Source organism: Kogia breviceps, chromosome 2 (genome assembly GCF_026419965.1).
Source record: "Kogia breviceps isolate mKogBre1 chromosome 2, mKogBre1 haplotype 1, whole genome shotgun sequence".
Classification (NCBI taxonomy): Eukaryota; Metazoa; Chordata; class Mammalia; order Artiodactyla; family Physeteridae; genus Kogia; species Kogia breviceps.
Window position 1 is genome coordinate 81940318 of NC_081311.1, and position 27324 is coordinate 81967641.

The window sequence follows — 27324 nt, forward strand, 5'->3', positions numbered from 1 at the left end:
GAGAGACAGACACGAGGCTATCTTTCGATTCCCATGGCTTGTATAATTGGGGTAGGCATGCATGATTTATACTCACATACAGATCCCAGGTTCAGTTTAGAAAGGGTTCTTTTAACATTTCTAAAATTATTACACAAGTAAAGCCTATTCTTGGATAAAAAATTTTAAACTATCAAAAAGCAAACAGGATGAAGTAAAATTCACCGATAATTATACCACCTAGAGAGAATTACTTTTAACATTAAGCAGGTATCCTTTGATATATGTATATGTATAAACAGAAATATAGTATCTAAACAGATATATGATAATATCTTCAATCTAATTATACATGTATTATTTGATATGTATCCTGACTTAAAAATACAGTGAACAGGAAGTACAAACAATTCTGTCTCTGGGAAAATGTAATCTTTTAAAAAAATTTTTATCTTATATTGGAGTACAGTTGATTTACAGTGCTGTGTTAGTTTCAGGTGTACAGCAAAGTGATTCAGTTCCACACATACATGTATCTATTCTTTTGGGGAAAATGTAACCTTAATGATATCACCTATTATCTCTCCATTAAGTGCCAAATCTGAGTCATGATTTTCAATAGGGAGAGAACAGAGAAAAATTACTATGTGTCCTTTCTGCGGCCCAAGGTTCTTTTTTCCCCATTATAGAATGTGGTTTCTTCTCACTGGCCAGACTGTAGTAGGGCTAGAATTTTTGAGTCTAGAAATAGTGGAAAGTAGGCTTCCAATCAATAGTTTATGGTATTTTTATTCCAGGAACTTCCTTCCTGGCTCTATCTGAAGACAGAACAGAATTTCAATGTTCACTAGTAGTGTTTAAGAACATATGAGAGCCTCAAAGGAGATGGTTTGGGGTATTATGTAGGATGCCAGGAGGCCATCGGCCTCCAAATATGCTGCAATGGATGACAACAAGGAATAACCATTTACACGATGGATGGGCAAATAAAATGTCATGACAACGTGGAGAAAGCCCTGTGCACTTGGTGAAAAATGTTATCAGCGATAAATAAGACAGGCTGATTCATGGAGCCCCTCGCGTTCTAGCCATAAAGATGGGCTTAGTGACCAGAATAATTAAGTGTCCGTGTTTGTGACTAATCATCTGATAGCATATGGGCATATATCCTGTGAGGTGAATATTTTATATACTTAAACTTATTAAAACAGCTTGGGTGAGTAGATTCCTTCATGAAGTTTTAAAGCATTATTCTATATCCAGGAAAGCAAACATCTTCTGGCTATTGTGTGAGCAGATGGGAAATGCTGAGAAAATCTGGAGATCAGACAACTTGGCAACTATAGTACCCCATTAAACTGGTTTATACAATGATGGATATTCACAATAAACTAACAAGGTGTTTCCTGGTGTTGCCAGAACTTGCTTTTCTGGTACTTCAATTATAAAAGAGGTACACATATTCTGTAGATTTGTCTTTGGGTGGGTACTATAAAGGGAGAAAAAGAATAAGGGAACTCAAAGGTCCTCGCATAATTCTGAGGTCATCTTTGCCCTGATTACAAGTCACCCTTTCATCTGCCTTTTGCTGCCCAGCCTTCCTGCTACTCTTATTCAAGGAAGTGGTGCTGTACCCAGCATTCAACTTCAGAAACCAATCATTTAATTCTTGTTAATTATTAAAAGAATGGAACTGTGTCATTCTTAAAGAAATGCTTTAGAACAAATTCGTCCACTTCTAGAGCATACCTCCAGTGGACTTCGTATGTTTAACTATCTAATCCGAGGTCAAAGGTATCAAAGATTGCAGATGAGGTCTAATATGATCCATACTATTATACTCCATTTCAAAGGTTAATCCTAGATGGAAGCCAAATGCCCTCTGCAATACATTCCACTGAGTAGAAAACGTTAATCACTACATTGATTCTACCTTTATATCAAGCCATTAACTTAGCTGACCCTTCAAAAGGATCATTTGCATTGAAATGACCAGTTTCAGAGGGTGATGCTGGCACAACTTAAAAACCATCAATGGATATGAGAGATTTTGGAGAATCCAGGGTTGATTCCTAAATAATCATGACCCTGCTTTATTTTATACAGAACTTAGCAAATCATGAACCCTTGGTTCCGTCCTAGCTGCACAGAGCCAGGAAGGAAGTTACTGCTTAAATATCTGCGTTTGGAAGTTAAAAAGGTTATACACGGTTACTAGAATACACTTTCCACCATTTCTGAGGGTCAAACCTCCAACACCTCTACAGGTGGCCCCTGACTAGAATCTGCATTCAATGAGGGGAACACAGAATTCTCAGGCTACTGGAAATCTTACATAATAAACAATTATAAATTAAATGAGGATTAGGCTTTTGGAAGAATGGCATTCCTTAATAGAACACTTTCTGATTGGACATTTGAGTATATTCTCTGGCTTCTTTAAGTGAAATCAACCATGCACCATCCTGCACAGACACCAGCTCTGGCCAGTGGTTCACCAGTCACTGCTAGAATGAGGCTTTGTAGTCAGGGATTTCAGACATTTTTCTGCCACTGGGCACTTTTGCACTTTCAGGGGATAGGCGGGAGAAACAAAATGTTGATTTGCCGCTGTATAAACTGCCAAGTAAGAGTCGTGACATTTTATCCAGCCTGCTTTGTGAAGATGCCTGCAAACTCTATAGAGATACTGCCAGCTTAGTCCTGGGTCTCCACTCCATGGCTCTGCAATTATTCCTTCCCCCTCATGGCTGGAGCCAGGCCATCCTCACCAGCAAGTTTAGCAATGTGCTCCGTCCTCAGAATCAATTTTAGTGTGAGGTAGGAAGCATTAGGCCAGTTTCCTAAAGTGATGTTCTATGTGGATAGATAGATGATAGATAAGATACCAGACGAATGATAGATGATGGATAGATAGATGATAGACAGATAGATACCCGATGGACAATAGATGATGGATATGTAGATAGATAGATAGATACCAGATGAATGATAGATGATGGATAGATAGAAAGATAGATGATAGATAGATACCTGATGGACAATAGATGATGGATAGGTAGATAGATAGATAGATAGATAGATAGATAGATAGATAGATAGATAGATAGATAGATAGATAGATACTGGATGAATGATAGATGATGGATAGATGGAAAGATAGATGATAGACAGATAGATACCTGATGGAAAATAGATGATGGATAGATAGATAGCAGATGAATGATAGATGATGGATAGATAGATGTATAGATAGATGCCAGATGAATGATAATGGATAGATAGATAGATGATAGACAGATAGATACCTGATGGACAATAGATGATAGATAGGTAGATAGATATAGATAGATAGATAGATAGATAGATAGCAGATGAATGATAGATGAAGGATAGATAGAAAGATAGATGTATAGATAGATAGATGCCAGATGAATGATAGATAATGGATAGATGGATGGATGGATAGATGGATGGATAGGTAGATAGATAGACAGATAGATAGATAGATAGATAGATGCCAGATGAATGATAGATAATGGATAGATAGATAGATGATAGACAGATAGATACCTGATGGACAATAGATGATGGATAGGTAGATAGATAGATAGATAGATAGCAGATGAATGATAGATGATGGATAGAAAAATAGATGTATAGATAGATGCCAGATGAATGATAGATAATGGATAGATAGATGGATAGATAGGTAGATAGACAGAAAGGCAGACGGATAGACAGGTAGATGGAGAGACAGATACAGAAAAGTAGAAAGGTAAGGACGTGTGTATATGTACATTTTTCTGCTTGCTGCTAGCTTGCCCTAATGTTGGGGTACCCCAGGTACACTAAGCAAGCTTTCCTCTTAGTCTTACTTTAAGGTGCCCATCTAGGATCTCAGGGCACTGCTAGTTCTGGGTCTCTACTTGGATCTCATTAGGCCTTCTCCTGGGACCAGAGCTTGCAGCCTGTTGACTGTCCTATGCACTGACTACTGACCAGGAAACTTCCAGTACTGCACACCACAGCACCTTCCTTTCATGAGCACTTTTTTTTTAAACATCTTTATTGGAGTATAATTGTTCTACAGTGTTGTGTTAGTTTCTGCTGTATAACAAAGTGAACCAGCTATATGCATATGTATATCCCCATATCCCCTCCCTCTTGTGTCTCCCTCCCACCCTTCTGATCCCACCCTTCTAGGTAGCTGGAAAGCACCAAGCTGATCTCCTTGTGCTATGCAGCTGCTTCCCACTAGCTAGCTATTTTACATTTGGTAGTGTATATATGTCCGTGCCACTCTCTCACTTCATCCCAGCTTACTCTTCCCCCTCCCGGTGTCCTCAAGTCCATTCTCTACGTCTGTGTCTTTATTCCTGTCCTGCCGCTAGGTTCATCAGAGCTTTTTTTTTTTTTTTAGATTCCATATATATGTGTTAGTGTACGGTATTTGTTTTCCTCTTTCTGACTTACTTCACTCTGTATGACAGACTCTAGTTCCATCCACCTCACTACAAATAGCTCAGTTTCATTTCTTTTATGGCTGACTAATATTCCATTGTATATATGTGCCACATCTTCTTTATCCACTCAGCTGTCGATGGACACTTAGGTTGCTTCCATGTCCTGGCTATTGAAAATAGTGCTGCAGTGAACATTGTGGTACATGTCCCTTTTTGAATTATGGTTTTCTCAGGGTATAAGCCCAGTAGTGGGGTTGCTGGGTCATATGGTAGTTCTATTTTTAGTTTTTTAAGGAACCTCTATATTGTTCTCCACAGTAGCTGTACCAATTTACATTCCCACCAAGAGTGCAAGATGGTTCCGTTTTCTCCACACCCTCTCCAGCATTTATTGTTTGTAGATTATTTTGATGATGGCCATTCTGATTGGTGTGAGGTGATACCTCATTGTAGTTTTGATTTGCATTTCTTAAATGATGAGTGATGTTGAGCATCTTTTCATGTTTTTGTTGGCAATCTGTGTATCTTCTTTGGAAAAGACCACCTTCTATTTAGGTCTTCTGCACATTTTTGGATTGGGTTGTTTGTTTTTTTAATATTGAGCTGCATGAGCTGCTTGTACATTTTGGAGACAAATCCTTTGTCAGTTGCTTCATTTGAAAACATTTTCTCCCATAATGAGGGTTGTCTTTTTGTCTTGTTTATTGTTTCCTTTGCTGTGCAAAACCTTTTAAGTTTCATTAGGTCCCATTTGTTTATTTTTGTTTTTATTTCCATTTCTCTAGGAGGTGGGTCAAAAAGGATCTTGCTGTGATTTATGTCATAGAGTGTTCTGCCTATGTTTTCCTCTAAGAGTTTTATGTAGTGCCTGGCCTTACATTTAGGTCTTTAATCCATTTTGAGTTTATTTTTGTGTATGGTGTTAGGAAGTGTTCTAATTTCATTCTTTTACATGTAGCTGTCCAGTTCTCCCAGCACCACTTATTGAAGAGGTGGTCTTTTATCCATTGTATACTCTTGCCTCTTTTATCAAAGATAAGGTGACTGTATGTGTGTGGGTTTATCTCTGGGCTTTCCATCTTGTTCCATTGATCCATATTTCTGTTTTTGTGCCAATACCAAACTATCTTGATTACTGTAGCTTTGTAGTATAGTCTGAAGTCTGGGAACCTGATTCCTCCACCTCTGTTTTACTTTCTCAAGATTGTTTTGGCTATTCAGGGTCTTTTGTGTTTCCATACAAATTATGCAATTTTTTGTTCTAGTTCTCTGAAAAATGTCATTGGCAGTTTGATAGGGATTGCACTGAATCTGTAGATTGCTTTGTTTAGTATAGTCATTTTCACAATGTTGATTCTTCCAATCCAAGAACATAGTATATCTCTCCATCTGTTTGTATCATCTTTAATTTCTTTCATCAGTGTCGTATAGTTTTCTGCATTCAGGTCTTTTGTCTCCTTAGGTAGGTTTATTCCTAGGTATTTTATTCTTTTTGTTGCAATGGTAAATGGGAGTGTTTCCTTAATTTCTCTTTCACGTTTTTCATCCTTAGTGTATACAAATCCAAGAGATTTCTGTGCCTTAATTTTGTATCCTGCTACTCTACCAAATTCATTGACTAGCTCTAGTAGTTTTCTGGTAGTATCTTTAGGATTCTCTATGTATAATATCATGTCATCTGCAAACAGTGACAGTTTTACATCTTCTTTTCTGACTTGGATTCCTTTTATTTCTTTTTCTTCTCTGATTGCTGTAGCTAAAACTTCCAAAACTATTTTGAATAACAGTGGTGAGAGGGGCAACCTTGTCTTGTTCCTGATCTTAGAGGAAATGGTTTCAGTTTTTCACCACTGAGAATAAAGGCCATATATGGCCTTTATTAGGTTGAGGTAGGTTCCCACTATGCCTACTATCTGGAGAGTTTTTATCATAAATGGGTGTTGAATTTTGTCAAAAGCTTTTTTCTGCATCTATTGTGATTATCATATGGTTTTTATCCTTCAGTTTGTTAATATGGTGTATCACAGTGATTGATTTGCACATATTGGAGAATCCTTGCATTCCTGGGATAAACCCCACTTGATCATGGTGTATGATATTTTTAATGTGCTGTTGGATTCTGTTTGCTAGTATTTTGTTGAGGATTTTTGCATCTATGTTCATCAGTGATACTGTCCTATAATTTTCTTTTTCTGTGACATCTTTGTCTGGTTTTGGTATCAGGGTGATGGTAGCCTCGTAGAATGAATTTGGGAGTGTTCCTCCCTCTGCTATATTTTGGAAGAATTTGAGAAGGATAGGTGTTAGCTCTACTCTTACTGTTTGATAGAATTTGCCTATGTAGCTATCTGGTCCTGGGCTTTTGTTTTTAGGAAGACTTTTAATCATAGTTTCAATTTCAGTGCTTGTGATTGGTCTGTTTCTATTTTCTATTTCTTCATGGTTCAGTGTCGGAAGGTTGTGCTTTTCTAAGAATTTGTCCATTTCTTCAAGGCTGTCCATTTGATTGGCATATAGTTGCTTGTAGTAATCTCTCCTGATCCTTTTTATTTCTGCAGTGTCAGTTGTTACTTCCCCTTTTTCATTTCTAATTCTGTTGATTTGAGTCTTCTCCCTTTTTTTTTTTGATCAGCCTGGCTAATGGTTTATCAATTTTGTTTATCTTCTTCTTCTTTTTTTTTTTGTGCTAGGCGGGCCTCTCACTGTTGTGGCCTCTCCCGTTGCAGAGCACAGGCTCCGGACGTGCAGGCTCAGCGGCCATGGCTCACGAGCCCAGCCGCTCCACGGCATGTGGGATCTTCCTGGACCGGGGCACGAACCCGTGTCCCCTGCATCGGCAGGCGGATTCTCAACCACTGCGCCACCAGGGAAGCCCTTGTTTATCTTCTCAAAGAACCAGCTTTTAGTTTTATTGATCTTTTGTACTGTTTCCTTCATTTCTTTTTCATTTATTTCTGAGCTGATCTTTATGATTTCTTTCCTTCTGTTAACTTTGGGGTTTTTTATTTTCTCTTCTTTCTCTAATTACTTTAGGTGTAAGTTTAGGTTGTTTATTTGAGATTTTTCTTGTTTCTCGAGGTAGGATTGTATTGCTATAAACTTCCCTCTTAGAGCTGCTTTTGCTGCATCCCATAGGTTTTCAGTCATCGTGCTTTCATTGTCATTTGTCTCTAGGTGTTTTTTGATTTCCTCTGATTTCTTCAGTGATCTCTTGGTTATTTAGTAGTGTATTGTTTAGCTTCCATGTGTTTGTGTTTTTTACAGTTTTTTTTCCTGTAATTGATATCTAGTCTCATAGTGTTGTGGTCCAAAAAGATACTTGATACAATTTTAATGTTCTTAAATTTACCAAGGCTTGATTTGTGACCCAAAATATGATCTATACTGGAGAATGTTCCATGAGCCCTTGAGAAGAAAGTGTATTCTGGACAATCTGTCCATTGATGAAAGTGGGGTGTTAAAGTCCCCTACTGTGACTGTGTTACTGTCAATTTCCCCTTTTATGGCTGTTAGCATTTGCCTTATGTATTGAGGTGCTCTTACATTGGGTGCATAAATATTTATAATTGTTATATCTTCTTCTTCGATTGATCCCTTGATCATTATGTAGCGTCCTTCTTTGTCTCTCGTAATAGTCTTTATTTTAAAGTCTATTTTGTCTGATATGAGAATTGCTACTCCAGCTTTTTTTTTTTTTTTCCTGGTACGTGGGCCTCTCACTGTTGTGGCCTCTCCCGTTGCAGAGCACAGGCTCCCGACACGCAGGCTCAGTGGCCATGGTTCATGGGACCAGCTGCTCCACGGCATGTGGGATCTTCCAGGACCGGGGCACGAACCCATATCCACTGCATTGGTAGGTGGACTCTCAATCACTGCACCACCAGGGAAGCCCCCAGCTTTCTTTTGATTTCCATATGCATGGAATATCTTTTCCCATCCCCTCACTTTCAGTCTGTATGTGTCCCTAGGTCTGAAGTGGGTCTCTTGTAGACAGCATATATATGGGTCTTGTTTTTGTATTCATTCAGCCAGTCTATGTCTTTTGGTTGGAGCATTTAATCCATTTACATTTAAGGTAGTTATCAATATGTATGTTCTTATTACCATTTTCTTAATTGTTTGGGGTTTGTTTTTGTAGGTCTTTTACTTCTCTTGTGTTTCCTGCCTAGAGAAATTCCTTTAGTATTTGTTGTGAAGCTGGTTTGGTGGTGCTGAATTCTCTTAACTTTTGCTTATTTGTAAAAGTTTTAATTTCTCCATCAAATCTGAATGAGGTCCTTGTTGGGTAGAGTAATCTTGGTTGTAGGTTTTTCCCTTTCATCACTTTAAATATGTCCTGCCACTCCCTTCTGGGTTGCAGAGTTTCTGCTGAAAAGTCAACTGTTAACCTTATGGGGATTCCCTTGTATATTATTTGTTGCTTCTCCCTTGCTGCTTTTAATATTTTTTCTTTGTATTTAATTTTTGATAGTTTGATTAATATGTGTCTCGGTGTGTTTCTCTTTGAGTTTATCCTGTATGGTACTCTCTGTGCTTCCTGGACTTGATTATTTCCTTTCCCAGGTTAGGGAAGTTTTTGACTATAATCTCCTCAAATATTTTCTCAGACCCTTTCTTTTTCTCTTCTTCTTCTGGGACCCCTATAATTCGAATGTTGGTGTGTTTAATATTGTCCAAGAGGTCTCTGAGACTGTCCTTAATTCTTTTCATTCTTTTTTCTTTATTCTGCTCCCTGGCAGTTATTTCCACCATTTTATCTTCCAGCTCATTTATCTGTTCTTCTGCCTCAGTTATTGTTATTGATTCCTTCTAGAGTATTCTTAATTTCAGTAATTGTGTTGTTCATCACAGTTATTTGCTCTTTAGTTCTCGTAGATCCTTGTTAAATGTTTCTTGTATTTTCTCCATTCTGTTTCTGAGGTTTAGATCATCTTTACTATCAGCACTCTGAATTGCTTTTCAGGTAGGTTGCCTATTTTGTCTTCATTTGTTTGGTCTTGTAGGTTTTTACCTTGCTCCTTGGTCTGTAACATATTTTTTTGTCACTTTTTTTTTTGATGTGTGGTGCTGTATTCTGTCTTACTGGTTGTTTGGTCCGAGACGTCCAGCACTGGAGTTTGCAGGCGGTTGGATAGAGCTGGGTTTTGGTGCTGAGATGAGGACCTCTGGGAGGCCTCACTCCGATTGATATTCCCCGGGGTCTGAGGTTCTCTGTTAGTCCAGCGGTTTGGACTCAGAGCTCCCACCACAGGAGCTAGGGCCTGACCTCTGGCTTGGGCACAAAGATTCTGCAAGTTTCGTGGGATGGTTAAAAAAAAAAAAAAAAGGAAGAAAGAAAAAAGGAGCAGTACAGTATCAAAGAATTAAAAACAAAATAAAATTAGAAAGATAAAAAATATATTTGGAAAAATAAAACTATAATTGAAACAACTGCAACAAGGTAGAATAAAACCACAAAAGAAAAAAGAAAAAAAAAGGGGGGTGCATGAACAAGCCAAAAGGAGAGATCATTAACAAAGTATAAAGAATAAAATAAAATTAGAAAAACAGAAGATGTATTAGGAAAAATAAAAATATAAAAGAATCAACAACAATGAATCAACAAGGTAAAACAGAACCCCAATCTAAAAAAAGAAAAAAAAAATGCCTTGGCTATAGGGACGGGGTTTAGGCGAGGGTTGGAACTTAGGCAGGGTTGGGGGTTTAGGGTGCAGCAGAACATAGGCGGGTGGGGGGGGGTGACGTTTCAGTGTGGGGTGGGGCCTAGGTGGGGCGACGTTCAAGTGTGCGGCGGGGCCTCTGCTTAGGACCTGTGCAAGGGGAGAGGCAGCGTGTGGAAGGACAGCCTCCAGAATGTGGAGCTCCGGAGTTTGGAGGCAGGGCCCTGGGTGAGGGTGTGTGGGTGGGGTTTAGGCCCAGTGCATTGGAGGGGGTCTCAGAGGGGGTCTCTGCATGTAGAGGTGGGGCCCTGGGTGGAGGGATAGGGGCGGGGCTTGGGCTCTGCACAGCAGGAGGGAGGATCCCAGGGCAGAGGATTAGGACCAGGAGCCCAACACGTTCCCTGATGCCTAAGTGGACAGGGAAATCACTGGTCCCGTTCCCCTCCGTTCCTTCGCTCCCCTCCCCCACCATTTCCCCCAGGGCCTCCCCCGTAGCCACTGGACCCCTAAGCGTGGGTGGGTTCTGCTGGATGTAGGAACTCCTCCCCTCCCCAGCCGCCCCTCAGGGGTGCTGGTCCCGGAGGTTCAGCCTTTACTTTTGCTCCCCGCCCCCCCCCCCCAACACTCCCTCAAGACCTGCGCGGCTAGAGGGCGCCTCGGTGGGCAGAGGATCAGGCCCGGGATCTCAGCAGGTTCCTGGGGGCCCAAGTGGGCAGGGGAAACCTGGCCATGCTCCCTTTTGATCCTCTGCCCTCCCAGTGGTCCCCCAATTTGCCCCTCGGGCCTGGGATCCCTTCCCCTCCCCCAGCCGCCCCTCAGGGGTGCCAGTCCCGTCCCACCTCCACTTCTACTCCCCCTTCACTCTCCCCACACCCCACATCCTACCCGGTCGCTGGGCATTCCCCCCGTCCCCTTAGGTGTCCGTGGTCCCCCACCGGTGCTGGGTAGGTGCCCTAGTTGTGCGGAGACACGAATTCCGTGTCCTCCTTGTACACCATCTTGACTCTGCCCCCGTGAGCACTTCTTATTAGGAGACTCTGGCATCTCTGTTGGAAACCATTTGAACCTTGTGCTCACAGTGAACACTGATGGCTGTACCTAGTGGACAGTCTGTCTTTTCCATCAGACCACCATATACTCAGCTGGTTCCATTCATCTGGGCAACCTGCTGAGTCTGGTTCCATTACTCAGCCATTTCCCACCTCCAAGACCAGCACTTTAGAAAATATTACTAGATAGTCACTGGGAATAAAAGCTGCCAGATTTAGCAAATAGAAGTAGAGGATGCCCAGTTAAATTTGAATTTCACGCAAACAATGCATACATTTTTAGTATAAATATGCCCTATGCAATTCTAAAAAGTTCTTCATTGTTTATGTGAAGTCCACATTTATCTGGGTGTCTGGTGATTGATCTGGCAACCATAGTTGGAATGCCAGGTTGAGTTCATAAATGCCTTTTGAAGATGGCAACCACTGGAGTCTCTCCTGTTACTAACGTTTTCTTGTTGAACTCAGCTCCACCGGCCTCCTCGTAACCTCCTGCAGGAAGAACGTGGTCTGCCTGCCTGTTAGCCATTGCTACCTTGGGGAAGAAATCTTTGTTCTTCAAAACTTATCTTGTTTCTGGATTTGTTTGTGTTCTTTGAAATTAACAAGACTCTCAAGATATTTGTCTGAAGGAACCATTGTCCACTGTGGTTTGACATTTCTTAGGAATCCCCTCTGCTCAAGGAATTCCAACCATATTCCAGCTCCTTTGCTGTGTCTCTGGGCTTCAGGGTGTTGGAAAAAGGAATGCTCTAGCTCTCTTTCCCACTTTGGACAAAATGTGAGCATTCTTTGGCTATTCAGTCTGAAACCCATCATGTCCTCCCTTGTATTGATTTTCTCTGGCCACCTTTTCCACTAGTCTCATCTCTGTTCTTTTGTCACTGTCAGTTCTACAGGCAATTTTATTTGCTGTCCTGCTTCTCCCAAGGCCATGGTTCTGAACTCTTTCTGTAAGCCACAATAACCTAGAGATGTTTGAGAAAAGAGACACGCCTGATCCCCAAAGATACTATGTAACTGGTGTAGCATGGGCCCCAAGCACTGATAGCTGTAAAAGCTCCCCAGGTGATTTAACATGCAGTGGAATGTGGAAACCCTGTCTTAAGTCATCTTTCCAGAATGAGGATTCCCAGGTGCACTTGCAGTCCAGGTGTCGGGGCAGCCTGCTGATCCAGCACGTTACAGCCGGCACATTCCCATTTGAGCATGATCACTCCCCCCACGATGCCATTACAAGTGATTTCTGACAATACTGGCAAACATCCTCAAATCAATCCCAACAGAACAAAAGCAGAAAATGACAGAACTACAATCCTCTAGCATTTTTCAGTAAAATCCTGTGCAATTTGGGTACACTTGTTCAAGTTTTTGGTATTGACTAAACAATCCATGTCTGTGCTTGCAGTTCAAGACTGGGCTTGCATAGTCAAAACAGAATGGAAAATAAGATACCTAATCCTATAGTAATCATTACATTCTAAATTGTATCTAATTATATATTAATTAAAATTAAATCTTTATAGCTCAATTCACAGTTCTCTATTGTACTACATTATTTTCTATTTCAGTCTCACTCACTTTCTGCCATTTAAAAATATTTCTCTTCAAATTGGTTCACCAAAATTAATTCATGATTTCCCAGGCTCATTGATCTTTCCATCTAATCCATGGAGCATTTCTCTTCACACAGGGCTTTTTTATAACTTTCAACAGCCTCAAACACTTATGGAAATATTCTTCTGCCTGCCCATAAAGAGAGGTGGAGAAAATTCCTGGAGATAACCTGCTCTCAACCCAGCTGTTCCCTCGAGTCTCCTTGCCAACCATGATTAGGGACAACTTTCTCCCCCTCTATATACAGTTATTCAAGTAATAAGTTCCCAGTCCCATCCACTGCACATGTCTCCACTCTTTTCTGTTTCTGAGGCTGAAGGATTTCTGGGCAGTTGACTGCTGCATAATACTGGTTTTGTTTACCAAATATGGGGGAAATATTGGAAGGAAGGAAGGAAAAGAAAAAGAAAAAGAAAGAAAGAAGGAAAGAAAGAAGGAAAGAAAGAAAGAAAGAAAGAAAGAAAGAAAGAAAGAAAGAAAGAAAGAAAGAAAGAAGAAAGGAAGGAAGGAAGGAAGGAAGGGAAGGAAGGAAGGAAGGAAGGAAGGAAGGAAGGAAGGAAGGAAGGAAGGAAGGAAGGGAAGGAAGGAGGAAAGAAATTTATTTAGCAAAACCTGAAAATGAATAAACAGTAAAAATAAAATGCAGTTTTTAATGACTTCTTATATTACAGCCCTAGAATTTTAGCATTCTCCAGAAATGTTTGGGTTGAGATACCTAGAATTATCAATGTCCCTTATCTGAAACATTAAATACCTCTATCAGTTTCACTAAGAAAAGTAATGGGTCTTCCAACGAATTAGCCAAAAGCTAAAATTCCAGCACATTACACACAGTCTTTGCCACACAAGTGTAAATTCAAAACAGAAATGGCTATCATTCTACACTCACATTTTCAAGTCAATGCATAGCACATAAAAGATATTCAGTGTTCTTGAATGAAAAAAAAACCTGATTATATCTTACCATCACTATTTCTTCCAATCCACCCTCTAGATGCTCAAAGACATCCTTCCAAGGGTTGCCCCCTTCTTAACCCAGTCACTTCAACTTAGATCCTTAGAGAATTTATTGGATTTTCCCATGCACTGTCCCTTTCCTTTCTGATTTTCCTCTAGAGAATACCTGCGCCATTGTATGTAGTCCTGTTGACCAAGGATTTCTGCTCTATTCTGACCAAGGATAGAATACAAACTAAGCCAGAGCAGTCAGACTCTGTTCTTTTGGTAATTTGAGATTTGAGAGCGGTGAAATCATTGCTATTCTGGCCAACCTAACCTCCACAACCCCATCCCAAGATCTTTTTTTATTATTTATTTATTTATTTATTTTTTAATCTTATTGGATATTTAAGTAATTCCCAGCCCCCCCCCATTTTTTTCTTTTTACTATTAACAAGTTAAATTTTTTTAAAAATAAATTTATTTATTTTTGGCTGCACTGCGTCTTCGTTGCTGCATGCGGGCTTTTCTCTAGTTGCGGCGAGTGGGGGCCACTCTTTGTTGTGCGTGGGCTTATCGCTGTGGCTTCTCTTGTTGCAAAGCACGGGCTCCAGGTGCGCAGGCTTCAGTAGTTGTGGCATGCGGGCTCAGTAGTTGTGGCTCACAGGCTCCAGAGCGCAGGCTCAGCAGTTGTGGCACACAGGCCCAGCTGCTCCGCAGCATGTGGGACCCTCCCAGGCCAGGGCTCGAACCCATGTCTCCTGCATTGGCAGGCGGACTCTCAACCACTGCGCCACCAGGGAAGCCCCATCCCAAGATCCTGAAGCAAAGTTTATTTCAGGCCAGCTCTGGTGAACTAGCCGGCCTGATCTAGCTTGCTGCTCTTAATCAAGAGAAGCTATTATTGTTTTCAATACCACCCTTAGGTTTGAACTCCCCACAAATGAAGTCAGTTCCTTTGGAGAGCTTTAGAGTTCTCTTCTTACTGCTTGCTTCTCCCCATGGACAAAACATCTAAGCCACTACTCTGCATGCTGGCTGGGAGAGCTCTCTGGTCTTCTTGACTTTCCCCTCCTGATGTAGAATCTTTATTATCAAGGTGGGGTGAGACAGTCAGGGCCCCAGGATTTTCAGCCTGCCCTGCCTATGGTAGAGCAACCATTCTCTTGAGTGTGGACTCTCAGTGGAAGAAGGTAAGCCCCAAATTCTCAGTCACACTCACCAGGAATTTAACCTCTTCAACATGGAGTTGGAGGAGATGATGAATGACCACAGTCTGCCCCTCCCACTGGCAGGTAACCCTTGATTGGGAGCTGAGGGGAGATGGAGCTGTGTCTTTTTGGCCAGAACCTACTTGGAGAGGAGATTCTATCAGACTGAGCTGAGTGCGGGTGAGGGAGAGGGAAAAAGTGGGCTGTTGTTCAAACACCACAAGAGAACCCTCTTGCTGTTCTCACCGAGTTTTAGTAGATTTTCTTGAATAAATGTTTACTTGCTGTATGCTCTTAGGAAAGTTTTCAGAAACTTTAAATGGCTTGGTTTTTTAAAAAAAACAATGTTCACCAGTTTGGCTTGTTTCCCTGGGGGGTGGGCCCATAGAGCTCCTCACACTGCCCTCCAGAAGCAGAAATCCCTGCCTGGAAGTTTTATTTCATCATGCCACATGGGTTACGGTCTCAGGCTTGGGAGTCTAATGCATCTGATTTGGATTCCCATCATGGATTTGATGCATGGCTCTGGAAAGATACTTACATTCTCTAAGCATTAGTTTAATCATATGTATGTAGGACTAATATGAATCCTTGTTTCAAAAAGTTATCATAGCAATGTAAAATGATAAAAGAATAAAAATACAGTGCCTGGCACATCATGATCCCTTATTACATATCAGTTGTTATTCTAATCTTAAAGGAAATGAGAAGTCATCGAAGGACTTCAAGCAGGAAAGTGTCAGGAGGAGATCTGCATTTTAGAAAGCTCACTCTCGGGCTTCTCCAGTGGCACAGTGGTTGAGAATCTGCCTGCCAATGCAGGGGACACGGGTTCGAGCCCTGGTCTGGGAAGATCCCACATGCCACGGAGCAACTGGGCCCATGAGCCACAACTACTGAGCCTGCGCGTCTGGAGCCTGTGCTCCGCAACAAGAGAGGCCGTGATAGTGAGAAGCCCGCGCACCACGATGAAGAGTGGTCCCCTGCTTAACATAACTGGGGAAAGCCCTCGCACAGAGACGAAGACCCAACACAGCCAAAAATTAATTAATTAATTAATTAATTTTTTTTAAAAAAGAAAGCTCACCCTCAGTGCATAGGTCAAGTGATGAGGAAACCAAAATAACACGTGAAAGCCAGGAAGGGATCACTGGAAACTGAAGATGGAGACATGAAGGAGGAAGAGTTAACAGGACTTGGGGTCCAGAGAGATGCCGGGAGTGGGAAGTGAAGGAAAGGGGTATGAGATGACTTCTGGGCATCTGACTTATGTGGCTGGACACTCTAGACCTCTTCTCATGAACCAAGTCTTACTGTTTCACAGCTGTGGCCTTCAAGGCCTGGACTCCTAAAGGGCTGGTGCAAACTTCAAATCTAGGTTCTTTATTTTCAGTCTCTAGACCTTAGACCTCTTGAGTTGTTCCTGTTGTTTAGTGCATTGAAAGTTACTCAACGTCTACCTCCTTACTTGAGAGACTAAAATAAAAACAACATCAAATGGTGAGGATATGAAGAAATTGTGGGTACGTAAAATGGTACAATCAATTTGAACACTGGAAACTTCTTAGAAAGTTAAACATACATCTACCCCATAACCCAGTTATCCCACTCCTAGATATTAATCCAGCAGAAATAAAACATCCACAAAAATTTTATAAAAGGCTACTCATAGCTTCTATACTCATAATAGCTCCAAACTAGAAACAGCAAGTGTCCATTAATAGAAAAATAGATGAACTCTCTATTGGTTTATTTTTACAGAGCAGAATATATTCCTCATCCATAGAAAGGAGAGAATGACTGTTACGTGCTACATGGATTAACCCCTAAAACCTCTTTCATCGAAGAAAAGCCTTCTTCATGAAGAAGCCTCACACAAAAGAGTACATGCTGTATGATTTCATTTACATGACATTCTACAATAGGAAAAATGAATCTGCATTGGTTAAAATCAGATCAGTGGTTGCCTGGGAGGGGGCAGCAGAGGGAGTGACTGGAAAAGGGCGCAAGAAAACTTCCTGGTGTGATAGAAATATTCTCTATATTGACAGGGGTGTGAATTACATGGATGTATCATTTGTCAAAAATGACTGAACTGTAGACTTAAGATATGTGTATTTCACTCTTTGTAAAGTATATCACCATAAAAAAATTCTTAAAAATTAGTCAAAACTCATCTGCAATCTTGACACCTGCCTCTGGTGCATCCCAATACTAGTCATGGCCTTAGGGCCGTGTACATACTGTACTATTTTTTCTACCTGACCTCCAAAAAAATGTAGACTTAGTCTCAATCCAAGTAAAAGCTTACTTTCTTTGTTCTTGTCATCTGCCCATTCTTTTTTAAAAGGCAATACCAAAACAAAAAAGAAAAAGCCACTCTTCATTAAGAGCTAGAAAAGCTGAATTAACAGTAAAAGTCACTGGAGACTTTACTTTCTGGGATATGATATCCATTCAGTAACCTTGAAATGTGGAAGAATCTAGGCCCAGAGGGGACAGGTCACCCAGGTTGCAGATGCCTCTGGTATGTCCCATCCAGCGCTGGATTCTGGCTACTGAATCACACAGACATTACTCAGCAAAAGTCCGGGAAGAGTTCAAATAACTTTCCAAGGGTCCCAGCTGTAGGTTATGCCTTCTATGATGAATTACAGCTCTACTTAATTATATGTTTTTCAGAAGTGCATGGAAAAGAAATGGCTTGAGATTATCTTTAGCTTACTTTATGGGAATGAAAATTAGACTTCTTTTTGACAACTCTCCAAGTTACTACTTGAACAAGTAGAATTTTGGTGTGATTTCTTTTTTCTTGACTATCTGCAATAATAATAGACATTTCTAATGGTGACAGATTAGGAAATGAGGACCTTGCTTGTTGAGTGATGAGACACATTTCACTACTAAAAACCACAAGCCCATTTGTTCTCCCATTCATAATCCAGACCCTGGTCCTGAGACTTGCTGACAGTGTTCGATGTTCGCCCTCCTGGAATGATGCAACCACAGTCAAACCACTGTTGGATCATGACATCACTTCCTCAGAGCTGTGAACTGGTCTTCAGGAAATGGATACATGACTCCCAGCAAATCAAAATTTATTAGAGACTGTTGAGATATGATTTGTGTTCTCCCCCCTTGCAAATCATCCTTTTATCAAATGCATGATTTAATTCAGTCTCTCCAGCTAAAGTGGTGAATCAACATTAATCAGACAGCTCTGGACTGTGTCGCACAGCCATTTTAATTTACTTTCCATATGGGTATCACTTTAAAAACAACCGCCACGCTTACCAGCAGTGCTTGTTTCCAAGACCTGGTGGACAAACACATTATTTACAAAGTCTGTAATCAGGGAACCTGATCCAACTCATTAACTATATGACATCCCACTCTTTATTTAGACAGTTTACTGGCTATGGACTTCCGTACAGGATCTGTCATTTACACTTCCTCATAATAAAACTTAATTGAAATTTCATTCCTGTACAAGCAAGATGCCAGTTTAACAGATGGTCGGTACTTGTTATGTCCACATATTTTATATAGGATGGTATCACACACAATTTCACACAACCGCTATTCATTTAAAGGCTGGGTTCATTTAAGGCATTTCTTTCATATTAAAAACCTTATTGTTTAATATGAGTGTAAAATCTATCATTGAAATGAATCAGTTGATATTGACAAAAATGATTAAAACTGTCCTACTGAAACTAAATAATAATGAATGATTCAAACCTGAGCTGTATCATTGAGCACAGTGAGAATATCTGTACAGAAACATCTAGGTTCGTGTGTGTGAGGCCAGAATTGACACAGAAGGGCAGAGTATAATGCCGAATGTAGCATATTTTAACAAGTAATCTCACTAAATTTTAATTCTCCTTTGATCATTCTAAAATCTTTTTATGTTCTTAAATATTGATTTTGGGGTCTGCTGACTTTAGTACTCTGTATTCAGAATGCCAGGAATTCTCACCCTTAAGATTGGGATGGAAAGGGGTTTGCAGGAAGGAATACATAAGGGGCCCTGAATATGTATAGAGGAATTCCAAATATTTTCATATAACCCTAGTGCCATTCTATCCCGTGTTATAGTCAGTGGAATTTGAGTACTTGTGATTAGGCTAATTTTAATTGTTAATGTCATGTTTAGAGGGTTTTTTTTTTTTTTTTTTTTTTTTTTGCGGTACGCAGGCCTCTCACTGCTGTGGCCTCTCCCGTTGCGAGCACAGGCTCCAGACGCACAGGCTCAGCGGCCATGGCTCTTGGGCCCAGCCGCTCCGCGGCACGTGGGATCCTCCCGGCCCGGGGCACGAACCCCCGTCCCCTGCATCGGCAGGCGGATTCTCAACCACTGCGCCACTAGGGAAGCCCTAGAGGGTATTTTAAAGGAACTTAGCAATATAGTCTGAAAGTAAAGTAAATTTAGTTCAGCTTGAAAGGCTGACTTGTTTCTCCTTTGTAATGGCAGCAACATCAATTTCCCTTCTCTACCTCCTCTCCCAATAATTGCAGTTACCTCCTGCTCACAGTTTTTCTATCTTTCATACTCAAAACCTATTCTCAGAAAAGAATTAAATGAACTCACTCACCCCAATAGAGAAAGGACTTATAAGACTCAAAACAATGATTTCCCCATGGGTATTTACACTCTAGCCAGAGTACACACCTTTCCGAGACAAGAATCTCTAAGTATGGAATATCGGACATTGATGAGTAAGGGAAGTCCCAGAGTCTCCCAAATTGTACCACTCCCTTGGTGGCTTTCTTTATGTATTCCTCCATCTTACCCTGCCGTCCACATTCAAGAAACAAACCGCTTAAATAAGGAAACACCCATCATGCTCTTCTTGGAGGAAAAGGGGAAGAACACAGTAAACAGAAAAGGTGGGGAAAATGAAAAGGGTCTACAGAAGGTCCTGAAAGTCCACTCTGGAATTCTCAGAGAAATGGGGAACCAAGTGACCAAGAAAAAGGAGAGAAACACAGGGAAATTATTTGGAAATATTTTCCACCTCGCATAAGAGTTCACTGTCTGCCAGAAGATATTCTAGAGATACTACTGCAGTGTACCTCTACTTGTCCAGAATGGCTGTGAATGGAGTGCTCTGGTGGTTCCATTTTCATTTCCTGCTTGGATTTGAGTTGTCATTTACTTCCCAAGAGGGAAGGAGACCATGCTTGTCTTGGTCACCACTACGTCCCCAGCACTTAGCATAATGCCTGGCACAGAGTAAGTATTCAATAAATATTTGCTAAATAAATAAATGAATAAATGAGGGAATGGCTTGACAGTTACCAAGAATTATAACACAAAACTATTGTTTTATTTTTTAAAAATATAATTATAATTATTATTCAGCTATAACAAGGAATTAAGTAATGATACATGCTGCAACATAGTTAAATCTTGAAAATTTATGTTGAGTGAAAGAAGTCCATCCCAAAGAACAAAATATTGTATGATTTCTTTTATATGAATGTCCAGAATAGGTAATACAGAGGCAGAAAGTAGGCTAGTGGTTCCCACAACTGGGGAGAGAGGTGATGGAGAGTTTTTTGTTTTTGTTTTTTTGGCCATGCTACGTGCAGCTTGAGGGATCTCAGTTTCCTGACCCGGGATTGAACCCAGGCCACAGCAGTGAAAGTGCCAAATGCACTAGACACCAGGGAACTCCCCAATTTGGGCTTCTAAAAAGTTTTGCAATTAGATAATGTTGACATTTACACTATTTTGTGGATATACTAAAACTCAGTTATATACCCTGGAAGTGTGAATTTTATGACATATGAATTATGTTTCAAGTTTTAAAAATATGTGGAATTAAAATGATATAGCCAAATCCAGTACATAAAAAAGTCTATAAAATAGATTATCAGGTTTTTTTTTTCTGACAAATGAACAGCAGTTAGAAAACAACAAGGGGAGGGCAAACAGTCATTTGTCACCCAAATGCAGTGGTGGACTTTGATCTTTATTCGAGCAAACCAATTATTAATTACAGAAAATGACATGATATTAAGAAATTTTAATTAATTTTTTAGGCTTTATAATGGTATTATGGTCATGTTAAAAAATGTGTTCTTATCTCTAGCATTATGTGTTGATGTATTTATAGGTGAAATAATATGATGTCTGTGATTTGCCTTAAAGTTATTCACTTGGGAGAAAGGAAGGTTGGTATTGATAAAGTAAGATGGGCCATATATCAATTATGCTGAAGCTGGGTAATGGGTGTGGAGAATAATTATATTGTTCTCCATTTTCATGTATGTTTGGAATTTCCATAATATAAAGTTAAAAAAGAAAAGAAAATAATAATAATAAATCTTTCTGCTCCAAATTACCAACTTAATCATACACAGCAGGAAATACATGGCCCATGCTCTCTTGGAGTTAACATTTTTGTATGGGGAAACAGAATAAACAAGTAAACACAGAAAGTAAAAGAATTATTGCCTTTGTTCATCATTTAGGGAGAAATCAACAAGATAGATAATAGAGAATAGCAAAGGTGCTTTATATAACACAGCCATAGATGGCCTCTCTGAGGAGATTCCATTTAAGTTGAGACATGAAGTATTAAGATGACATATATCCATATGAAGAGTGGGAGGACAGGCCTGGGCTAAAGTAAATACACTCTATTTACCCCTCTATGCCCTACAAATATTATGGGTCTACATGTGCCAAGGCATGAGAACCTTTGCTGGAGAAGTGAACAAAATGGGGTGGGGGTAAAAGGATGCTGGAAAGGGGAGGGGCACAGATGATATCAGAAAAGGATAGATTCTGCAGAAACTCAAAGGCCCAAATAAAAAGTCTAGATTTTAAGTGTAGTGAAGTCACTGAAAAGTTTTAGGAAGCAAAATGATTCATTCATTCATTTGCATATTCACTTAAATATTCTTTAGCCTCTGTTCTACCTCTTTATTTACATTCTCAACAGTTCACTGGGGTTATTGTGCAGAGAATGGATAATAGTGAGAAAAAATAAAAGCAAACAAACCAAAAACTCTCATAAATCATTTTAGCTGCCATGATTTTAAAACCACCAAAACCAATAACTACAAAATAAAATTTCTGAGGACAATTTTCATTTGTCTGTGTCCAGTTAAAAGAATATAAGAGAAAAACTGGATTAAACAGCACACTTCTCACGGCCAAAAAGGAAGTCACAATGGAAATGAGAAAATATTTTAAAATGAAAAAGAGTGAAAACACACTATATCAAATTTTCGGGATATAGGTATAGTAGGACTTCTAGGGAAATTTATAGCAGTAATGCTTGTCCAAGGTATTCTTCATCTCTGTTAACTCTGTCTTTTATTTCTGAAATTTGCTTTTTAAAAAAAATCTTATTTTACTTATTTTTTTATGCAGCAGGTTCTTATTAGTTATCCTTTTTGTTTGTTTGCTTTTTGCGGTACCCGGACCAGGGCACAAACCCGTGTCCCCTGCATCGGTAGGTGGACTCTCAACCACTGCGCCACCAGGGAAGCCTCAGTTATCCATTTTATACATATTACTGCATATATGTCAATCCCAATTTCCAATTTATCATCCCCACCCCCACCCCCACTGCTTGCCCCACTTGGTGTCCATATGTTTGTTCTCTACATCTGTGTCTCTATTTCTGCCTTGCAAACTGGTTCTTCTGTACCATTTTTCTAGACTCCACATATATGCGTTAATATACAATATTTACTTTCCTCTTTCTGACTTACTTCACTCTGTATGACAGTCTCTAGGTCCATCCATGTCTCTACAAATGACCCAATTTCATTCCTTTTTATGGCTGACTAATATTCCATTGTATATATGTACCACATCTTCTTTATCCATTTGTCTGTCAATGGGAATTTAGGTTGCTTCCATGACCTGGCTATTGTAAACAGTGCTGCAATGAACATTGGGGTGCATTGTGTGTTTTTGGATTATGGTTTTCTCTGGGTATATGCCCAGTAGTGGGATTGCTAGGTCATATGGTAATTCTATTTCTGTTTTTTTAAGAAACGTCCATATTGTTCTCCATAGTGGCTGTATCAATTTACATTCCCACCAACAGTGCAAGAGAGTTGCCTTTTCTCCACACCCTCTCCAGCAATTACTGTTTGTAGATTTTCTGATGATGCCCATTCTGACTGGTGTGAGGTGATACCTCATTGTAGGTTTGATTTGAATTTCTCTAATAGTGATGTTGAGCAGCTTTTCATGTGCCTCTTGGTCATCTGTATGTCTTCTTTGGAGAGATGTCTATTCTGCCTATTTTTTTATTGGATTTTTTGTTTTTTAAATATTGAGCTGCATGAGCTGTTTATATATTTTAGAGAGTAATCCTTTGTCCATTGATTCGTTTGCAAATATTTTCTCCCATTCTGAGGCTTTTCATCTTGTTTATAGTTTCCTTCATTGTGCAAAAGTTAAGTTTCATTGGGTCCCATTTATTTATTTTTGTTTTTATTTCCATTACTCTAGGAGATGGGTCAAAAAAGATATTGCTATGATTAATGTCGAAGAGTGTTCTTATGTTTTCCTCTAAGAGTTTTATAGTGCCCGGTCTTACATTTAGGTCTCTAATCCATTTTGAGTTTATTTTTGTGTGTTGTTAGGGAGTATTCTAATTTCATTCTTTTCCGTGTAGCTGTCCAGATTTCCCAGCACCACTTATTGAAGAGACTGTCGTTTCTCCACTGTATATCCTCGCCTCCTCTGTCATAGATTAGTTGACCATAGGTTTGTGGGTTTATCTCTGGGCTTTCTATCTTGTTCCATTGATTTGCATTTCTGTTTTGTGCCAGTACCATATTGTCTTGATTTCTGTAGCTTTGTAGTATAGTCTGAAGTCAGGTAATCTGATTCCCCCAGCTCCATTTTTTTTCCCCCCCAAGATTGCTTTGGCTATTCGTGATCTTTTGTGTCCATATAAATTTTAAGATTTTTTGTTCAGGTTCTGTAAAAAATGCCATTGGTAATTTGATAGGGATTGCACTGAATCTGTAGATTGCTTTGTATAGTCATTTTCACAATATTGATTCTTCCAGTCCAAAAACATGGTATATCTCTCCATCAGTTTGTGTCATCTTTGGTTTCTTTCATCAGTGTCTTATAGTTTTCTGAATACAGGTCTTTTACCTCCTGAGGTAGGTTTATTCCTAGGCATTTTCTTCTTTTTGTTGCAATGGTGAATGGAATTGTTTCCTTAATTTCTCTTTCTGATCTTTTGTTGTTAGTGTATAGGAATGAAAGACATTTCTGTGCATTAATTTTGTATCCTGCAACTTTACCAAATTCATTGGTTAGCTCTAGTCATTTTCTGGTGGCATTTTTAGGATTAACTATGTATAGTATTATGTCATCTGCAAACAGTGACAGTTGTACTGCTTCTTTTCCAATTTGGATTCTTTTGTTTCTTTTTCTTCTTTGATTGCTGTGGCTAAGACTTCCAAAACTATGTTGAAGAATATTGGTGAAGGTGGACATCCTTGTCTTGCTCCTGATCTTAGAGGAAATGCTTTCAGTTTTTCACCATTGAGAATGATGTTTGCTGTGGGTTTCCCATATATGGCCTTTATTATGTTGAGGTAGTTTCCCTCTATGCCCACTTTCAGGAGAGTTTTTACCATAAATGGGTGCTGAATTTTTTCAAAAGCTTTTTCTGCATCTTTCGAGATGATCATATGCTTTTTATTCTTCAATTTGTTAATATGGTGTATCACATTGATTGATTTGCATATATTGAAGAATCCTTGCATCTCTGGGATAAATCCCACTTGATCATGGTGCATGATCCTTTTAATGTGTTGTTGGATTCTGTTTGATAGTGTTTTGTTGAGAATTTTTGCATCTATATTCATCAGCGATATTGTTCTGTAATTTTCTTTTTTTGAGTATTTGTCTGGTTTTGGTATCAGGGTGACAGTGGCCTCATAGAATGAGTTTGGGAGTGTTACTTTCTGTACAATTTTTTGGGAAGAGTTTGAGAAGGATGGGTGTTAGCTCTTCTCTAAATAGAATTCACCTGTGAAGCCACCTGGTCCTGAACTTTTGTTTGCTGGAAGATTTTTAATCACAGTTTCAATTTCATTACTTGTGATTTGTCTGTTCATATTTTCTATTTCTCCCTGGTTCAGTCTTGGAAGGTTATATCTTTCTAAGAATTTGTCCATTTCTTCCAGGTTGTCCATTTTATTGGCATAGAGTTGCTTGTAGTAGTCTCTTAGGATGCTTTGTATTTCTGTGGTGTCTGTTGTAACTTCTCCTTTTTCATTTCTAATTTTATTGATTTGAGTCCTCTCCCTCTTTTTCTTGGTGAGTCTGGCTAAAGGTTTATCAATTTTGTTTACCTCCTCAAAGAACCAGCTTTTAGTTTTATTGACCTTTGCTATTGTTTTCCTTGTTTCTATTTCATTTATTTCTGTTCTGATCTTTATGATTTGTTTCCTTCTACTAACTTTGGGTTTTGTTTGTTCTTCTTTCACTACTTCCTTTAGATGCAAGGTTAGATTGTTTATTTGAGATTTTTCTAGTGTCTTGAGGTAGAATTGTATTGGTATAAACGTGCCTCTTACAACTGCTTTTGCTGCATCTCATAGGCTTTGGATCATCGTGTTTTCATTGTCATTTGTCTCTAGGTATTTTTTGATTTCCTCTTTGATTTCTTCAGTGATGTCTTAGTTATTAGTAACGTATTGTTTAGCCTCCATGTGTTTGTGAATTTTAGTTTTTTTTCCTTGTAATTTATTTCTAATCTCATAACATTGTGGTCGGAAAAGATGCTTGACATGATTTCAATTTTCTTAAATTTACTGAGGCTTGATTTGTGACCCAAGATATAATCTATCCTGGAGAATATTCAATGAGCAGTTGAGAAGAAAATGTAATCTACTGGTTTTGGATGGAATGTTCTATAAATATCAATTAAATCTATCTGGTCTATTGTGTCATTTAAAGCTTGTGTTTCCTTATTAATTTTCTGTCTGGATGATCTCTCCACTGGTATAAGTGAGGCATTGAAGTCCCCCACTATTATTGTGTTACTGTCAATTTCCTCTTTTGTAGCTGTTAGCATTTGCCTTATGTATTGAGGTGCTCCTATATTGGATGCATATATATTTATAATTGTTATATCTTCTTCTTGGATTGATCGCTTGATCATTATGTAGTGTCCTTGCTTTCCTTTTGTAACAGTGTTTATTTTAAAGTCTATTTTATCTGATATGAGTATTGCTACTCCAGCCTTCTTTTGACTTCCATTTGCATGGAATATCTTTTTCCATCCCCTCACTTTCAGTCTGTATGTGTCCCTATGTTTGAAGTGGGTGTCCTGTAGACAGAATATATATGGGTCCTATTTTTGGATCCATTAGCAAGCCTGTGTCTTTTGGTTGGAGCATTTAATTCATTCATATTTAAGGTAATTATCAATATGTATGTTCCTATTACCATTTTCTTAATTGTTTTGTGTTCGTTTTTGTAGGTTCTTTTCTTCTCTTGTGTTGCGCACTTAGAGAAGTTCCTTTATCATTTGCTGTAGAGCTGGTTTGGTGGTGCTGAATTCTCTTAGCTTTCGCTGGTCTGTAAAGCTTTTGATTTCTCTGTCGAATCTGAATGAGATCCTTGCCGGGTAAAGTAATCTTGGTTGTAGGTTCTTCCCTCTCATCACTTTAAATATATCATGCCACTCCCTTCTGGCTTGTAGAATTTCTGTGGAAAAATCAGCTGTTAACCTTATGGGAGTTCCTTGTACGTTGTCATTTTTCCCTTGTTGCTTTTAATAATTTTTCTTTGTCTTTTTGTCAATTTGATTACTATGTGTTTCGGTGTGTTTCTCCTTGGGCTTATCCTGCCTGGGACTGTCTGCACTTCCTGGACTTGCGTGGCTATTTCCTTTCCCATATTAGGGAAGTTTTTGTCTCTAATCTGTTCAAATATTTTCTCGGCTCCTTTCTCTCTCTCTTCTCCTTCTGGGACCCCCATAATGTAAATGTTGTTGCATTTAATGTTGTCTCAGAAGTCCCTTAGGCTCTCTTCATTCCTTTTCATTCTTTTTTCTTTATTCTGTTCCACAGCAGTGAATTCCACCATTCTGTCTGTCTTCCTGGTCACTTATCCGTTCTTCTGCCTCAGTAATTCTGCTACTGATTCCTTCTAGTGTATTTTTCATTTCAGATATTGTATTGTTCATCTCTGTTTGTTTGTTCTTTAATTCTTCTAGGTATTTGTTCTTTCATTCTTCTAGGTCTTTGTTAAACATTTTTTGCAACTTCTCGATCTTTGCCTCCATTCTTTTTCAAGGTCCTGGATCATCTTCACTATCATTATTCTGAATTCTGTTTCTGCAATGTTGCCTATCTGCAATTCATTTAGTTGTTTTTCTGGGGGTTTATCTTGTTC

At 39.3% G+C, this 27324-nt stretch overlaps 1 protein-coding gene across 11 annotated transcripts in view; it reads right to left on the bottom strand.

The window, feature by feature from the left end:
- Nucleotides 1-27324, bottom strand: part of MAP10 (microtubule associated protein 10) — a 113156-nt gene that overhangs the window by 47115 nt on the left and 38717 nt on the right. For 2 of the 11 annotated variants that reach the window (XR_010839016.1, XR_010839013.1), the window contains exon 3: nucleotides 1365-1468. The exons of 8 other annotated variants lie outside the window; for them this stretch is intronic. The gene's annotated coding sequence lies outside the window, so the exon portion shown is untranslated. Of the gene's footprint in view, nucleotides 1-1364; nucleotides 1469-18200; nucleotides 18238-27324 lie in introns of those variants that run through there. One more of the 11 variants, XM_067025720.1, reaches the window with a different exon arrangement.